Source organism: Borostomias antarcticus (assembly GCF_949987555.1).
Source record: "Borostomias antarcticus genome assembly, chromosome: 20".
NCBI lineage: Eukaryota > Metazoa > Chordata > Actinopteri > Stomiiformes > Stomiidae > Borostomias > Borostomias antarcticus.
Window position 1 is genome coordinate 9,446,882 of NC_140253.1, and position 18,005 is coordinate 9,464,886.

Genomic DNA, 18,005 nt, shown 5'->3' on the forward strand with positions numbered 1-18,005 from the left:
TCTCTCTCTCCCTGTCCCTCTCTCTCTCTCCCTCCAGGTCCCTCTCTCAATCTCTTCCCCTCTTTCTCTCCCTGTCCCTCTCTCCCTCACTCTCTCAATCCCTCTCTCTCCCTCACTCTCCCAATCTCTCTCCCTCCCTCTCTCTCGCTCTGCTGTGGCTTCAGGAATGATTTGTCAGGCTTTTTCCGGGCTTTTTCCCTGGAACTTTGTTGGCTTGTTTGATTGACGTGTCTTCTCTCTCTCCTCCTCCCTCGATCTCACACGCTCTCCTCTTCCTTATTCTCTTTCTCTCTCTCTCTCTCTCTCTTTTCTCTCACCTCCATTCTCCACCCTCCCTCCCTCTCTCCCTCTGTCTGTGCTGTATTTCTCTCTCTCTTTTTCCACCGCCCCTCGCTCTTCCTCCCTCCCTCCTCTGTCGTTCTCTCTCTCTCTCTGCCTGCACCAGGGACCATGGCTAATCATCTTATAACTAATGCTCTCCTTCGTCCCCACGGTACTAACAATCCCTATAACACTCTACACGGCGACTCTGCAGTCTATAACAACCCCGCCCTGGGCATGTACAACACGCAAGGTGTGACTCGCGCTTCTATCGATAAGTTGTTTTCTCACAGTAAAACCAAACGCTGTCTTTCTGTTGTTTTTTGTTTTGTTTTTGTTTCTCGTTTCATTTTCAAGGCCTCACAGAACTAGGACGTTGCATGTGGTCGCAAGGTTCTAAAATGGCCGCCGCTCATTGTGAAATGTTCTGTTTCCATGTGCTTTTTGATGTTCAGCTCGGCTTTTGTTGTGTTGTTCGTGTATCTGTGTAGTTTCAGAATGTGCTTTTTTGTGGTGAGGGGGATTCATCATATAATGTTTGGGAATGACAAAAACGGTTGTTTATATAACATGTAGCCTTGCAACAGTAGACCAGAACAAACAATATGCTATGCTGGAACTCTCAATGCTAAAGCTCTGTCATTTTATATGTATCTATGTATTTTCTATGTGTTTTCTGTGTATTTTCTGTGTGAACTCACTGTGTTTCTCTCTCCTTTCTCTCTCATGCTGTCCCATAGCCTCTTATAGAGACACAAGTATGACGCTATTCACTATAGTAACATAACTAATGTACAACTTTAATACTACTGTGTTTCATTAATGCTACTCTTCTAGATCAACACTAAGGCAATAATATTACAGTAATACTTCTCTAGTAGTGCTGCTTCCTCATTGGCTTCGCAGACAACCAGTCATTTTGTTTGTCACGCAGAAGGGATCCTGAACAACGCCAGGGACTCCAGCGTCATGGACACGCTCCCGCTCAACGGCAACCACGGCAACAGCTACACCATGGCGAGCGGCGAGTACCTGAGCGACTGCGTCCAGATCCTGGACCGCGGCGGCTACGGCACCCACCACGGCAACCACAAGGAGACCACGCTGGAGAAGAAGATCCTGAAGGAGCTGACGTCCAACTATGTCCCCTCCTACCTGAACAACCACGAGCGCTCCGCCGCCGCCGCCGAGCGCAACCACAACCTCATGAACAAGCTGGTCAACAGCGGCGTCGGCAACGGCGGCGGGCCGGGCGGCGCAGGGGGTGTCGGCCTCCCGGACGACGGCGGCCCCATGGTGCTGGACAACCCAGGCGCGACGTTCCCCCCCCCGCAACGAGAGCCCGGGCCTGGAGATCATCAGGGAGGAGTCCAACGCCCCCCTCCTGCCGCCCAGACCCCCGCCGCCCGACAGCCACGCCCACCCGCCGCCGCCGCCGCCCCCGCCGTCCGCCCACCACCACGTCGGCTTCGCCCGGCCCCGCCGCCTCCCCCAGGAGGCCGGCGAGAGCTTCTTCCCCCTGCTGACCAACGAGCACGCAGACGACGACGACTCCGCCTCCGGCGCCGGCCACCACCACCATCAACAGCGCCGCCACTCGCCCACGGCCAGCCACAGGGACTCCCTCTACACCAGCATGCCGGTGCTGACCGACCTTACCGACCTGCCCGACGGCGAGGGCGACGACCCCGCTGCCCCCCACCCGGGCGAGCCCCCGCAGCCGTGCAAGAGCGCCACGGCGCCGGAGCTGGACGACGTCTACTACAAGAGCATGCCCAACCTGGGCTCCCGCCAGCACCTCCACCAGCTGCACAGCTACTACCAGATGGGCCGGGGGGGCAGCGACGGCTACATGGGGCCCCCCGGCAAGGAGGATTCCGATTCCTCGCCCGAGGAGCCCCCCGTGGACCCCTCCCACCTGGTCACGAGCCTATAGACCAATCAGAAGACTCCACTGTCCCCCTCCGACCCCCCCCTCCGACCCCCCCCCCCCCCCCCCCCCCCCCCCCACGCACCCCCGCCCCCCCTCACCCTCTCCTCCACCCACATCCGACCAATCCCTGTTGATGTTGACGCTGACCGACGGTTCCGAGGCTGGTGGGAAGTGGCGCGTATCGGGTGTCAGATATCGGATGTATACGCAAGGACGTTCTGGCCGCTGCTGAAATACCATCGGACGGAAGGGAGCGTGGGGGTCGGACCGTGACGGACAGCTGCCATTGGACCGGACGAGAATAGAAGGTTTCCAAGAGCGTCTTTGTGAATATCATTCAGGAGTGGAGCGACAAATAGGCCCGTCGCTCGACGGGGTCAGGGTCAGAAAGGAGAGGAGGGATTCGGTCGCGGTACCCCCGCCCCAACCACAACCCAACTCTGGACCTGTGGACTGTTAGCCTAGTACATGTTTGGACCCGGTAGCTGGTCTTTAGCTTAGTCCCCTACTATCAGAACACTGGCCCAACCCAAGCCCCGGACTATGGGGTTCTGTGTGCCTCACTTTGAAAGACTTTGACGGGGACGACGTGTCCTTCCTTTCCCAAAGGTGGAACATTGTAGAGCAGGAAGTGATGTCCCAGGACTTCCTTAAACGAACTAGCCAGTCAAGGCGCCTCCCACTACCTGCCAATCAAGTGGAGAATATGTATGATAAATCCTCACCCGCCCTCACTCCCTCTGAAAAAAAAAAAAACGGAAAAACATTTTTATTATTTTATTAGACGACCGACCGTATTCACTCTCGTCCTGTCCGCTGAGGTGTACTGTCTGTGCAGCTACATGGGCTGTTGTAACATTCCTACGAGTCGTAGTGACTTCCGTCGTCCGTCAAGTCGAAAAACACAGGGACAGACCTGACCACAGTGGACTGCAAAGTGCTTTCGTTATTTTATTCTTCTGTAACAAATTTCTGTTATCGAAGGATTATGAAGTGACTGCAGAATTTCTATGTATTGTACAGAATACAGATACAACCATTGCATATGATGGACTGTATGCATTTCTTGTTTTTTTTATTTCATTTTTTTTGTCAGACATTTTTGTCCGTGGAACTGTACTGATAAAGTTATGACGGATTTGCTCGACTGGTTGCCTCTAGCCTATCAGCGCACCAGTTAGCAACTGTCTCTTTCTTCAAACAATAACCAAGAGCGCCACTAGTCACACCTATACACACATACACACTTCATTCAGATGCTTTTTTTTTTAGCAACATCACTATCACTTATATTTTGAAATCCAATTGTAACTATATATATATATATATATTTTTACCACTGTGTAGATTTAAACCAAGGAAAAACGATACTGTTCAGTTGAGGGAGTGGAGGTCCCACTGGAGGTTGAACCCAGTACTTCCTGTCATGTGACTTTGCTCATTATGCCAATGGGATGATGAGGAACTCAATTGAACAATGAAAACCTGTTGAGCACTTCATCTCCTGTCGGGCTAGAAACGGGTCGACCTTAAAGTAGCCGGGCACATCCAGCCAATCGTTCCCTCGACCGATTCTGAATTCACGGCGTCGCAAAGATGCGCGGCTCCACAACCCGCTTGGAGAGAGACGCCGAGAAAAAGCACCATCAAAATCCTCCCTCCTCCGAGATTTTAAAAGGGAAACGGCGCCGTCAAAACATGGTGGGTCCCTCGCCTGTACAATGCCGTGGGATCTCTAGTACTGACGTCGATGTGATCTAACCCAGCACAGTACAGTCCAATGTGAGAAGCCAATGTTTACTTATTTAAGGGGAGGAGCTCTTGTGATTGAAGTGTAGCTTGCACATGTATCCCTACAACCCCCTCCCCCAATGTCCCTGAGAGAGAAATTATTTATTTATCTGTTCATTGGTTTATAGAGCAAAAAATATAAAAACAAAATAAAATAAAAGACTTGGTAGAAAGAAATGTCGCGATTGAGACCAAGATAAAGTCACACTGAGAGGTCATTGTTTTTTATTAATTATTATGATCATGATTATGATTACTATTATTACTACAATTATTCTGAATTATTATTTATTCTTTTTGTATGGGTTCCAAGTCGAATGATCTCATAACTAATATTTGTTGTAACAGTGAAAGTTGTTTGCCAACAAATAAATGACTGACATAGCTTTGTTGTGTTCCGTCTTCATGGAATTGCATGAGGTCAGAATCAAATCAAATCAAACTTGTATAGTGCATTTCATACACAGAAGCAACACAATGTGCTTTCAAATGTATTTTTACAGCAGGTCGCAGCAGAATCAATGCCCTAGCAGAAGGATTGACTGTATTATTCAGTTATTAACTGACTGAACTAAATAATACATTTTGGAATCCTGTCATGCAGCTTATAGGACATACCAGCGTCAGATCAAATACTGAATGCGTTTGATTGGCTACTTGTGAGACTCTCTGGGAGTAAGGGGATGTAAATATCATGTTTTGGTAACTTTCACACCACATACACTTATAAGCCAGGAGAGCGCCAGAGTGTAACCAGAACGCCCCCCCCCCCCCCCCACCCACCTCCTGACTATCTCTCTGTCTCTCTCTCTCTCTCTGCTGTCCTGCCAGAAGGCTGATTAAACAAACAGCGGGCTACATGGGTCAAATCTCTGCTGGTGTGCTGTGATCGCTTAGTGCTGCCTGGTTGTGATATCTCTCTCTCTCTCTCTCTCTGTTCCTCTCTCTCTCTCTCTCTCTCTCTCACCCTCTCGCCCTCCTTCCCAGCTGGTGCATGCTCTTCTTCACACATAAACTCCTCAGCCACATTCAAGTCACAGACTGAAGGATGAGGCTGAATGATTCATTAGAAGCTGAATGTTCTTTTGTGAGAGCAAAGACGAGGAGTGACTTTTAACTCAAATATGATGTTGAGTGTAACGGAAGAGGGAACGGTTCTACCTAGAACCATAAAGGGTTCCGCAGTTGTACTTATGGGAGAACCCTTGGAAGAATCCTACAACAAACCATTTTGGTTCCATTTCATCACGCACAGCTCTAGCTAGAACCATTTCACCAATATATATATAAGGTTCTACCAGTAAAAAAAAATCATTGTTCTCTCACTGGATCAACCATTTTTTCTTTTTCTGTTGTCCCAACAAGAAGTTAAAACGACAGTGAAAGCAATATACAGTTGAGCAACTTTGTTCAATATACAGTAATATTCTGTTAGGTTCATTAAATCGACTGTGACATTTCATGCTAAATTTGCTTCATACATACAGTACATATTCTTTCATGCGGAAATACTTAAAAACATACATTCAGATGGCAGTGCCTGAAAAATGTCCATTCAGATTCCATCCTTTTGTCCGGTCAGTCGGACATCACCAGCCTTTTTAATCACCAGTTGCAAGAAACAGGAAATGTATTCAGCAATCCAAATCACCTTGTCAGCCCTATTCCGGAATCTGAATTGGTCTTTCAACTCATATTGCATATTTTTCGGGATTCCATGGATGTCCATAAGGTTAACTGTAAATCGTTTTGGAATTCAGACCATCATTATTAGAAGCGCACACACACACACACACACACACACACACATTCTGAGGAAGGTAATTATCATTTCCCTAAGCCTCATCATATTAGCTGCAGAGTGACATGCCTCCCTCTGACCTGATCAGATTGAAATGCAGGAGATACCCACTGCTGCCCCCCTTGGTGTGTGTGTTTGTGCGTGTATGTGTGTGCACACGTTTGTGTGTGTGCATGCGTGTGTGTGTGTGTGCATGCGTGTGTGTGTATGTACATGTGTTATTTACTCTGCATGTATGTTTGACCTTGTCTGTGTGTGCATGCGTGAGTGCGCATGTGTGTGTGTGTGTGTGTGCATACGTGTGTGTGTGTGTGGGTACACGCAGCCTCCTAGGAATCTGCCTCAGTTTTTCGTATGGGTTACCGGAGGGGTAAACGTGTACCAGGTATGCGCCGGGCCGGAGGGGGAAATATTCCGCCTAATTACCCGACGGGACGGAAAGAGCGGGCTGGTGAGTGACGCACACACAAACACACGCGCGCGCGCCCCGGCCCGTCTGGCTTCCTGAGGTGACGGCGGCGCGTGTCTGAGACGGTGACTCGTGAGGACAGGGGGCCGAACGTTGCACCGTGGAAGGGAGTGGGCGTGGCGTGTGTGTGTGTGTGTGTGTGTGTGTGTGTGTGTGTGTGTGTGTGTATGCTCTGACAACGGCATACCTCAGCACGTTCACATCCATCGGCTGTTTAGTTTAGTTTGTGTATGAATCACCGACCTCTTCCCCCTGCAGGAGTCGCCGGGCTGCTGTTGCCATGACGACGTCGGCGGGGCGCGGGCACCTTGTTGTGCTGTGAGGTAAGTCTGACTCAGTAGGCACACACACACACACGCACACACACACACAGACACACACACACACACACGCACACACATTATCATGTCTAGAGGTAGGCTATGCACTATACTATTTGCATAGAAACCCCTCGTTAAGCCCAGCTTGTGTGTGAGACTCATGTGCAAGGACAGTTGTGTACATTGATCAGTGCACACAGGAAATTAGAAAAGCCTTTTCTAAACATCACTCTGATTACATTATCGCTTTTGTGATTACCTGCATCAGTGGCCCTGTCTAATTGAAAACTGTTAATTAATTTTCAACAGCCAGCTATACCATGTAATGACACACCCCGCCGACCCTAGCCCCTACCTCCACACCCCTAAACACATTATTCTGCTTCAAAATGTAAAATCAAAGTTCCAAAGTTCATGGAATTTAGCACAAAACTGAATTAGATTGTGACAGGTAAACCACCACACTACACAACATAAAAAATGACATCTGTTTCGATCGTTGTTTGATCTGGTCCCAACTACCTGGGGAGAGACTGAGAGAGAGAGAGAGAGAGAGGGGGGGGAGAGAGGGAGAGAGAAAGAGAGAGAGAGTGAGAGAGAGGGGGCGAGAGGGGGAGGTGAGGATTCTTTCAGCATCCCAATCATGGCGTCAGTTAACAGGGAGACACATTTGTCAGCTGGCTAAAAAGGCCTCATCTGACTTTAAAATGTAATTCAAGAGCCATTGAATTGTCAAATCTATACCTTGGGCTCCCATTCATAATAATTTACCAGTATGGTCTCAATATGAATGTGTTTGTGTGTATGTGTGCATGCGTGTGCGTGTGTGTGTGTGTGTGCACAGTGTACCGATAATGTGCACAGTAAACATGTTGTCCCCCACCCATGATGCATTTTCCTTTGTGGCAATGGACTATACTTTTACTGAAATACATAGCATAATAGTTTAAGTCTGCGAATCGTAATGTACTAGCAATGGGAATAACAACTTATAACGAGTACTACTATGTGAGCTCTAACCAGCTCATGTGGTTGATGACGCTGGTCAAGCTAAAAAGGCCCCTGGCTAGAATGAACTGTGCCTACACTGAGACACTTACAGTTTTTTGTGTAGAAAGCAACGACAGATGAGCGGCGTTTCAATAGCCAACAAGTCCTCTAGCGCCTGTATGGTCAAAAGTCCCATAATGGATGTTGAAATACAGACGTATCTGGCGCTACTATGTCACATCATGTGTATCAATGATTGACCAAAGTAAGCTCTCTAGAAACCATTGTAGAGTGAGTAAGAGGACAATAATGTCTCCATCCAGTGGGCAAACAAGTCCATGCACCTGTATGGTCTAAAGTCCTATAATGAATGTTGAAATACAGACATATCTAGCTCTACTAAACACCTCAAGCTCTACTCTCTGTAGATGTAGAAAGAACATGGTTTCCTGAGTAAACTTGTCTGAGACTATACTGAGACACCAAGCATAGTTTTTGATGTAAAAATCTAAATGTACTTGTCAATGGAAAAATGCATTGGAAAGGCGCCCCTTTTGTGGTGGATTCTGGTACTACAGGAGGACTGACAGATTCACTCACTCACTCACTCACTCACTCAATCACTCACTCACGACGTGACACCGGCCAACCTAAAGTCCCCCCCCTTCGGCTGTCGCCGGGTGGGAGACAAAATGTATTTTATTATATAATATTGTGCTGTAAGTCTGTACTGAAAGCATCTGTTATCAAACAAGTCTTTTTTGTATGACTACAAGGACTGTTCGTTATGTTACGGCCAATTCTCAAACCACTGATGGCCGAAGTGAGCCTCTATGAACAGAGGGAAGGGATATGAAGAAGGAGGAGGAGGAGGGGAGAGCGGGAGAGAGACCGAGAGGGATGGATGTGAGAGGAAGAGTGAGAGATGGAGAGCGAGAGGATGAGAGCGAAAGAGAGAGAGAGAAATGGTGGAAAGTGATGGAGAGAGGCACTTATACGTAGATGTGTATCACACTGAATTATTATAATACAAAGCATGGTTCTAGTTCTATGGCAAGACTGTTCCGTGTGTGTGTGTGTGTGTGTGTGTGTGTGTGTGCGTGCGTGTGTGCGTGTGTGTTACAGAATACGGATCTTCGCACCGCTCCCTTCAAACAAAGGTTTCCATGGCAACCACTTGCGCCATTAGTCACCGTTATCAAATCTAAGCTTTGGGACGAACTGCCTCAATTAACCCCCCCCTCCCAAACCCCACCCCTTCCCCGACACACACACGCGCACACACACACACACACACACGTCCTCTACCTCTCGTCTTGCACCCCCGTGAACGGACCTCCTCCGCCCACTTAGTCTACGCGCGTTCCGTCGGTCGGAGACGGTCGGGCGCCTCGCTACTTGGGCGGTGCGAGGGGCGGGAACGTCCGTCAGCCACGTCGGCGCCCCCCGCGGTCGCGCCGCACGCCGGGAGGGGCTCGGAATGCGAGCACCGGGGCGACCGTCGAGGTCCGGAAAAGAGCGGGAAGAAAAAGGCGGCGTGTGGTGAAACGTCAAACGGCGGGTATGAAAAGTGCAGGATTTCACAGGCAAATTGTCTAAATAGTTCCGCAATGTGTGACTAAAAAGAAATGCCGGAAAAAGGAAAAGTGACTGTAAAAGAAGAGAGGGAGAGAAGGAGAGAGAGAGAGAGAGGGAGAGAGAGAGAGAGAGAGGGAGAGAGAGAGAGAGAGAGAGAGAGAGAGAGAGAGAGGGAGAGAGAGAGAGAGAGAGAGAGAGAGGGAGAGAGAGAGAGAGAGAGAGAGAGAGAGAGAGAGAGGCGCCCAAGCACGCACGCACACACACACACACACACACACGCGGTCAGGTCTCTCATCCCTGCCTTCCGATCCCAGCACACAGGCCCTGGCCGGCGTTCCGAGGAAGGCGGCGTGAGAGGAGATCCCACCCGCAGGTTTCCCGGACTCATCCGGACTAATCCGGCCAGACAGCCGTCGGAAGCCATCAGGTCAGGAAGCCCAGGCTGCCGACGGTGTCTGCACACTCAGGAGAGGGGCGCATCCCTTACTCACTCTCTCTCTGTCTCTCTCTCTCTCTCTCTCTCTCTCGCTCTCTCGCTCTCTCTCTCTCTCTCTCTCGCTCTCTCTCTCTCTCGCTCTCTCTGTCTCTCGCTCTCTCTCTCTCGCTCTCTCGCTCTCTCTCCCTCTGTCTCTCTTTCTCAATAGCTGAATCCCAAATCTCGCAGTTAGGCGAAAGTGCAGAGCACTCGCGGCCTTGTGGCCTTACATGCGCGTTCCCGCTAAGTCCACAACGGCTCAGGGTAGTCCCAAAACGGAATTTCTAGGTCCACAAGTGTGCCACTGCCGCCATTTTGCGCACTTTAACCGCACTTACCTAAAGTCTCCAATTTCCGGACTCAGGAGCAGAAAATACCCACAGTCCACCGCGTCTCATGTGACACAGTGCTTGAGTGCATCCGAGTCATGATCCGAGTGCATCACACATAAATGGTGACATTTGCTGATAACACAACTTGAAATCCACATGCTGCAAACAAATCCCACCCAACATAAATTTTAAATTATTATTAAATTAAAACAGACGTCAGTCGGTCAATTTGCAGAGCCGAGCGGAGAGCTGAGGAGCACGTCAGAGCTCTGCATCGGAGGGACGCGGCAGCCAATGAAAACAAAGTGGGAGGGGCATTGAGCTAAACTGGCTTGGGAATCGTTGGCACGCCGCTGAGGTGCTGTCCCATATAATTCATGGCCCTGAACCCTCTGGCCCTTCCAGCTGATGTCAATTATGTGCTCAGGCCTCAGGCCGCAAGTCATGGGGCCGCAAGGGTGGTTCGCGCACTCAGATTGGGATTCAGCTTCTCTCTCTCTCTCTCTCTCTCCTTATCTAGTCACTTCTTGTAGATAACCTTCATTCTTTCCGTCCTCCTGTCCTTGCAGGGCGGATCAGGTCAAGATCAAGATCAAAATTGTTATTTTTTCGGCACCCCCTCATCTCATTGGCATCTTATGCGTTCCGCTCCAGTTCTGTCTTGGATAATCCCATTCTGTCTGCAGAGAATACATGCTTCCCATATTGTACGGGGTTGAGATGTGGAGATGTGCCATCCTCTTCTGTGAAAGAAAGCTCATTGTGGACAGGGAGACCTCTTTACAGGAATTCTAATATACCATTCTCTTAGTGTGCTTGCAGAAGTAGTTTGGAACGTGGAAAATAAAGCATGCTATAATATGTAGTACCATTCATCTTTGAATAGGTCACAACCCCCTTTTTTGCTCTTATCTGCACTATTTACATGGATTTATATGGAAGCTTCACCTCCACTGACAAATGGCACAGTGTTCATTCAGAGTGCATGCATTTGTGGACAATGGCACTCACAGAGAAACGCCATTAGTGTCCATCCATTGACCTTTGACCTTTAGCTGATCTTTGTGTGACCCTAGAGGCCAAGTTCTCTCAGCTGGTGGAGGGCTGATAAGATGTCTGTGAAATCATTCCCTAAGATTCTGAGATAACCTGCTGGTGATAAAGGGAGGCTTTTTCAATTGATTTGATGGGAAATCTTGAAAAGGCAATAGAACATTACATTGCATTACAATATAAGCATTTAGCAGATGCTTTTATCCAAAGCGACTTACAATAATTGCATTTAACGTAGGAAGTCAGTGTACTACTATTCACCAGAACTCACAAGTGCATCTACTTTCTATATACGTGACTAACAATGGATTGATCCCGCTAATAGCTCGATATTTTGCACAGCAATTGCAATGGCAATCTACTCCAGTTCAGCACCATATCCACAAAAGATTTTGCTCTAATGATATGCCCGGGCAAACACGCCCACACATTTGCCAACTGTGTGCAATTTGCACTCATAATTGCAATCAGCCATGTACACGTTCTTGCGCACGCCTGGCTTGACAGTGCCTTCGTCTGGCTACAATAATGCTGCCATGATCCCTGGAGAGCCCGGGCATGACAGCCCCTTATGTGTTGCACTTACCACCAGCTGAATGCAATTTGTTCTTGTATATAGATACACATCTTGGATATAGTCGGATCTTTCCAAAGTGTCAATCTTTTCTCCGTATTTCAGGACACAGATTGGATCATGATGAAAACGACAGGCCAAACTTTTTTTTTTACTGAAAATATCTGTTTTTGTTTCTATGCATCACAGCTGGCTGAACTTATTTATATCAATTCAGTATCATTCAAACTGCACAAGTTCTGAGGAGAGACAGAAGGAGAGAGCGCGCGCTGACTGCTGCAATAGCAGCTTTTCAAGAGTGTGTGGCAGTTAGCTCACGGTGTTTGTGGATCAAACGCAAGGCTTATTTGGGTCAATTTTGCATTGAAGTACCTAATTTACATACATTCAAATGAGCCCTTTGTGTGTGCTTTGTGGATTGGATGCAATTTGTTTTGTCTCATTTGCACGGGTTTTGCCGCTGCAAAAGCAATAGTAAGTAACGGGGCAACCAGTCGCCCCGAGGTAGCAGAGCCTAGCGGTCGGGGGGTCGGGGTGGGGGTTGACCATGGCCTGGAGGTAGGAGGGAGCTGTTCTTTTCATTGCCCTGTAGGCTAGTACCAGAGTTTTAAACTGGATGCGCGCTGATACAGGGAGCCAGTGTAGGGAACGGAGAAGGGAATTTGTGTGGGAGAACTTGAACACCAGACGAGCAGCCGCTTACTGGACTAGTTCCAGAGCTGGAGGGGAGCCAACGAGCTGCAGTAGTCCAGGCGGGAGATGACCAGGGCCTGGATGAGATGACCAGGGCCTGGATGAGATGACCAGGGCCTGGATGAGATGACCAGGGCCTGGATGAGATGACCAGGGCCTGGATGAGATGACCAGGGCCTGGATGAGATGACCAGGGCCTGGATGAGATGACCAGGGCCTGGATGAGATGACCAGGGCCTGGATGAGATGACCAGGGCCTGGATGAGATGACCAGGGCCTGGATGAGTACCTGGGCCGTTTCATCAGTGAGGAAAGGGCGAATCCTCCTGATGCTGTAGAGCATGAATCTGCAGGAGAGTGTGACGGATGTGATGTGTGACGTCCGAGAACGACAGTCGGTCATCCAGGGTCACGCCCAGATTCCTCAGATTCAGATCATATTGCCATGCTAGCTCACACGTACTAGTAATTTGTTTAGGTCAATGGTGCATACACTGATGGCGATATCATTAGACAGGGTGCAGGACAGGACAGTGCAAAGACAGGACAGTTAAATACAAAATATAATATATCCAATAAAGTACAAATGCAAATGGAGTGTGGTGAGTGTAAGTACAGTGTGTGTGTGTGTGCCGAGCGTAATGTATGAGCGACATTTTATATATATGTAGAGAGTGGGTCGTATGCCCACCTCCCTTGTTCTCTGTAAAGCGCATTGTGTTGCCTCTGGGTATGAAATGCGCTATACAAATAAAGCTTTGATTGATTGATTGATTGATTGATATACAATGTGTGTGTCGTTGTGATATGTGTGTGCAGTGCGTACCTATGTAAAGCACAGTCAGCGATTGTGTGCAAAAAGTGCAAAGGGTAGAGTCAGCGTTGGGGGGGGGGGGGGGGGGGGTCAGAGGGGGTCACAAGCTTTGTTGATGAGGCTGATGGCAGTGGGGAAGAATCTGTATTTGTGATGCGAGGTCTTGCCGTGGGGTTGACCGTAGCCCTGCCCTGCCACGCGGAACTACTTTTTACTGGACGGCGCCCGTCGAGAACCGCTGATCCAGACAACGTTACAGGTGACACATGAACACCCTTGGGTGCTGAGGAATACACCTGCCGCATATTAACTTCATACAGTGGGCACTTATATATTCGGGTTACAGACAGACAGACAGACAGACAGACAGACAGACAGACAGACAGACAAGCACCAAGTCTAAGGATAAAATAAATATGACATTAAATGCTGGAAGTCAGACATGTTGGCTAGAATGTTGAAGGAACAAGCACCTTTGATACATGCTCAACTTTTCACACACGTGCGCACACACACATATATGCACACACCAACACACATACACGCACACACACACACACACACATCACGGCGGGGTTGTGTATTGATTGATGGTTTGCAGATCTGCTGTGCTAAGCTTCAAATATTTATCACATGCTCTGGCAGTCTCTCATCTACTGCCACATGTACATCGACCCAGAACCCTGGCTGTCACTCACAAATCTGTGTGTGTGTGTGTGTGTGTGTGTGTGTGTGTGTGTGTGTGTGTGAGAGAGAGAGAGAGAGAGAGAGAGAGAGGGAGAGAGAGAGAGAGAGAGAGAGAGGGAGAGAGACGGAGAGAGAAAGAGTGATTGTATGTGTGCGTGGGTGTGTGTGGGTTGGTGTGTGTGTGTGTGTGTGTGTGTGTGTGTGTGTGTGTGTGTGTGTGTGTATTCATGCACGTGTGCAGTGTGTGTGTAGTTGGTTGCTAGAGGAGGAGAGGAAAGTACTGCAGATTTTGTCTCTTACAGTAATTATAATTATTACCCCTATATTACAAATTGTTTCAACTCATTTAACATTGGAATTAGACAAGAGAATTTGAATACTGTTCAACAATACTGTGTGTGTGTGTGTGTGTGTGTGTGTGTGTGTGTGTGTGTGTGTGTGTGTGTGTGTGTGTGTGTGTGTGTGTGTGTGTGGTACAGTAGTCAGTGTCAGCTCTGCAGCTCCATGCTGGGTGGCGCCTGTGGGGCCCAACATCTGCTCACAACTGGTGGGAGCTGGCAGCTGACACACACACACACACACACACGCACACACACTAACTACATATGGGGAGATTTAAAATTCAGAACAGGAACCTACAGGTAGCCTAACACACTGACATTATAAGTAGCCGCCAATTTGTCGCGAGTCTAAATCCTGCATTAGCTATTAGCATACGCTCACGGAGCTACTTCAGTCCTGGAGTTGATGCAGTGGATTTCAGGATGGCTAGCATTCATGCACAGCACGCTACTTTGGTTTGGTCTCTCGTACATCATTTGGGAGATGAATACTGTTATTGCTTTGGCGCGTTGCAGGGCTCAACGGGGGCTCGGGAGACAATGGGGGTACAGATGAAGGGTAATGTTGTCTGTTCTTCCTATACTTTCTCTTTAAGAGTCACTGTCTCTCACAGAAACTCATTTGCCGTAGTAACCTTGGCAAGATGGCGGCTCCGAAGACACTTTGTCCTGCGCTGAAGGATATGAAACTATAGCTTTATTGACATGGCAATTGTACACGGACAAATGTGGGTTGACAAAAAAAGATTCAATCAATTCATGACAAGAACAATCAAACAATTAAATCAATCAATCAACCAATCAATCAATCAATCAAACAAACAATGTGTGTACAAGAACTTCATGAACGAGTGTTATATCTTTCTCACACATAAACACACACACATACACATGTACAGACATTACAGCCCCCCACCCCCCATTAGATTCTAAAACACACCTGCATGCACACACACACACACACACACACACACACACACACACACACACACACACACGTATTCTTCTACACTCTACACTCTCTCACACCCCAAGACACACATGAACACACACACACACACACACATGCCTCTCTCTCTCTCTCTCTCTCTCTCTCTCTCTCACTCACTCACATACACACACACACACACACACACACACACACACACACACACACTCGCACTCCGGGGGAGGTATGATAATACAAGCTGTGTGTACTGCCTTTTGTCCTCATCGATTAGCTAGTGTGTGTGTGTGGGCCCGCTCTGCCTTCTCCCACCTATGCGATGCGTTTCCATAGCGATTATGCCACGGCCTGGTGACTACTGCTATGGCAACAGAATCATGTACGGAATAACGTTCCAAAATACAATGGCCAAGTCACACCGCCCCAACAAACAGCCAACAGTTGCTGGGTTCTTTTGGTTTGCTATGGCGTTGAGTTGCCGAGTTGGTTTGCTATGGCGTTGAGTTGCTGAGTTGGTTTGCTATGGCGTTGAGTTGCTGAGTTGGTTTGCTATGGCGTTGAGTTGCTGAGTTGGTTTGCTATGGCGTTGAGTTGCTGAGTTGGTTTGCTATGGCGTTGAGTTGCTGAGTTGGTTTGCTATGGCGTTGAGTTGCTGAGTTGGTTTGCTATGGCGTTGAGTTGCTGAGTTGGTTTGCTATGGCATTGAGTTGCTGAGTTGGTTTGCTATGGCGTTGTTGGAATCAGCTTTTCCCCAATTCGCCTTGCTCAGTCGGCGCTTGTTGGGATGATGGTGTGTTTGACCGGTTTGCTATGATCCAGCGCCCGGAACTTTGCCGAAGGGTCCTTAGGCAAGACACCGAACCCCGAAATAGCACACGGCTGGCACGGTGGCACAGCAAGAAGGTCTCCGGACCGTTCTGTGTGAAGTTTGCATGTTTTCCCCTTGTTCGCAAGGGTTCCCTCCCAAAGAACCCTATACGAAGAACAAGCCAGGCCATTCAGCACCGGAATGACTCTATCTAGAACATCTAGTGTACAGTATATAGAATAGTACATAACATAACCAAATGCAAATGTAAATACACCCCCCCTCCCCTCGGGGTTATAGCATGTCATAACACACCCATGACCCCCCCCCCCCTCCGGGTTATTTATTTATTTATTCATTCATATCCATATATAGCATGTAATGTACATAATCCACCCAGACCAGTACCTAGCATATCTTACTCCTATTTTTATACTGTAAAGAAATGGTACTTAATGTGTAATTTGTAAATGTGTAATTTGTAAATTGAGTATTGGAGTTTATCTGTATTGAGCATTATCTTGGAGCCGGCAGCAACATTTCACTGTAACTGTACACGTACACTACAGTAGGCTACATTTGACTAATAAAGAAATCTTGAATCTCTTGGAAACAGATGGCTAACGCTGTCCATCCCTGGCGAAGACAGACAGGAGGACTTGGTTTGGTCCCCGGGCACGTCCCCTGCACGCTGCCTACTGTCTGCTCCCAGCTGCCCTTGGGGGAAGAGCGATGGGATGGGCTAAGAGCAGAGAACATTTTGTCGGCAACCCTAAATGCATGTGTGTATGTGTGCGCGTGTGTGTGTGCGCGGACACGTGTGTTCCCATGTGTCACCCATTGCACGTGTGTTAGTGTAAAGATTTCTTCTTTCCTCTTGGAAAAGTGAGTTACGCTCCCAAATCCAACAGTCAACAAGAGAATGTTTGCAGTGTTGGTGTTTGCTGGTGTGATTTGGCCTCATGGAGTTGAACTAACATCTACATTTCACACTATGTCATTTGTCAAAACAACTTTTAAATGTTTTGATGTAACCAAGTTTTATTGGTTAAACTCACTCCTCCCTCCCACCTGCCCACCCACGCTAGATTTCGGTGGCGTAGCTGGTTATGCTGTGTTTATGAAGGGCTGAGTAGACCTACTGTACTTCAGTCAGACGACCTGAGATCCAAGCCAGCCTGGGCAAGTGAGAGAGGGTGGGAGCCGTACTGACAGGCGACGCGGGGACACCTGTACCACCTACTAGACGCTACTAAACAACTCATATTCAAGTATGGCTTTCTCGAAAGGCCAGAACATCAAGAGCTGTCTCTGGGTTTTTCTCTTTAATGGAGCCGGCTGACCGAATGGCGCATCTCTCCATCCCAAGGATATTGTGTTGGAGATTTATCTGGACGTGTCTCGATTTAGCATATCAAAGACCATCCACTCATCGTGAGTGGAGACAGAGAGACAGGGAGGAAAGCGAGGCAGAAAGGAGACACCCACACCTTCCCTCATTAGAGCTGTCAATGAGGAGAACGGAGAGACAGGAGGACAAAAAACGAGGTGAAGAGCCGGACAAGAAAAAAAGAGACGTTTTCACGCTTGGCAGCATCGGCGATGCCCGACAAAGAAGCGCTTTTGTCAGACATTTTGTCTCAAGCCGAGTCCTTTTGTGCGAGAGGTAGATCTTTTTCACTCTTGTTATTTTTGCGTTATTACTTCCAGACAGGAGAGATAGCAGGTGTTCTCTGGCAGAGTGCTCTCAGTTTGCATGCACACGTCTTCCCCAGCTGATCGCCCTGTGGAACCAAATCAAGCACACGTCTACAGACTTGGGTCAAATATTATTTGAAGTATTTCAATTACTTCTAAATGCTTATTTGAAAAACTATTTTGGAGGTCAATTTTGAATGTTAATTTGACATTCTTGTAACGGATAATGCTTGATTTCTTTAACAAGCTGTTATTTAGGCTATGGGAATTGTTAAATAGAGTGAAAACCGATGATTGGACAGTCATCCTTGCTCAGGATATTGTGTGGTGATTTCTCAAGTCTCAATTTTCCATCCAAGCTTCTCTCTACCTTCAATCAGG

General features: G+C 48.1%; 1 pseudogene across 1 annotated transcript in view; it reads left to right on the top strand.

Annotated features, from left to right (window-relative positions):
- Nucleotides 1-2,257, top strand: part of LOC311322560 (adhesion G protein-coupled receptor L3-like) — a 70,836-nt pseudogene extending 68,579 nt beyond the window's left edge. The window contains exons 18-20 of the transcript in view: nt 446-574; nt 1,062-1,079; nt 1,256-2,257. The product of the transcript in view is annotated as an adhesion G protein-coupled receptor L3-like (transcript). The remainder of the gene's footprint in view (nt 1-445; nt 575-1,061; nt 1,080-1,255) is intronic.
- Nucleotides 2,258-18,005: the final 15,748 nt, after the last annotated feature.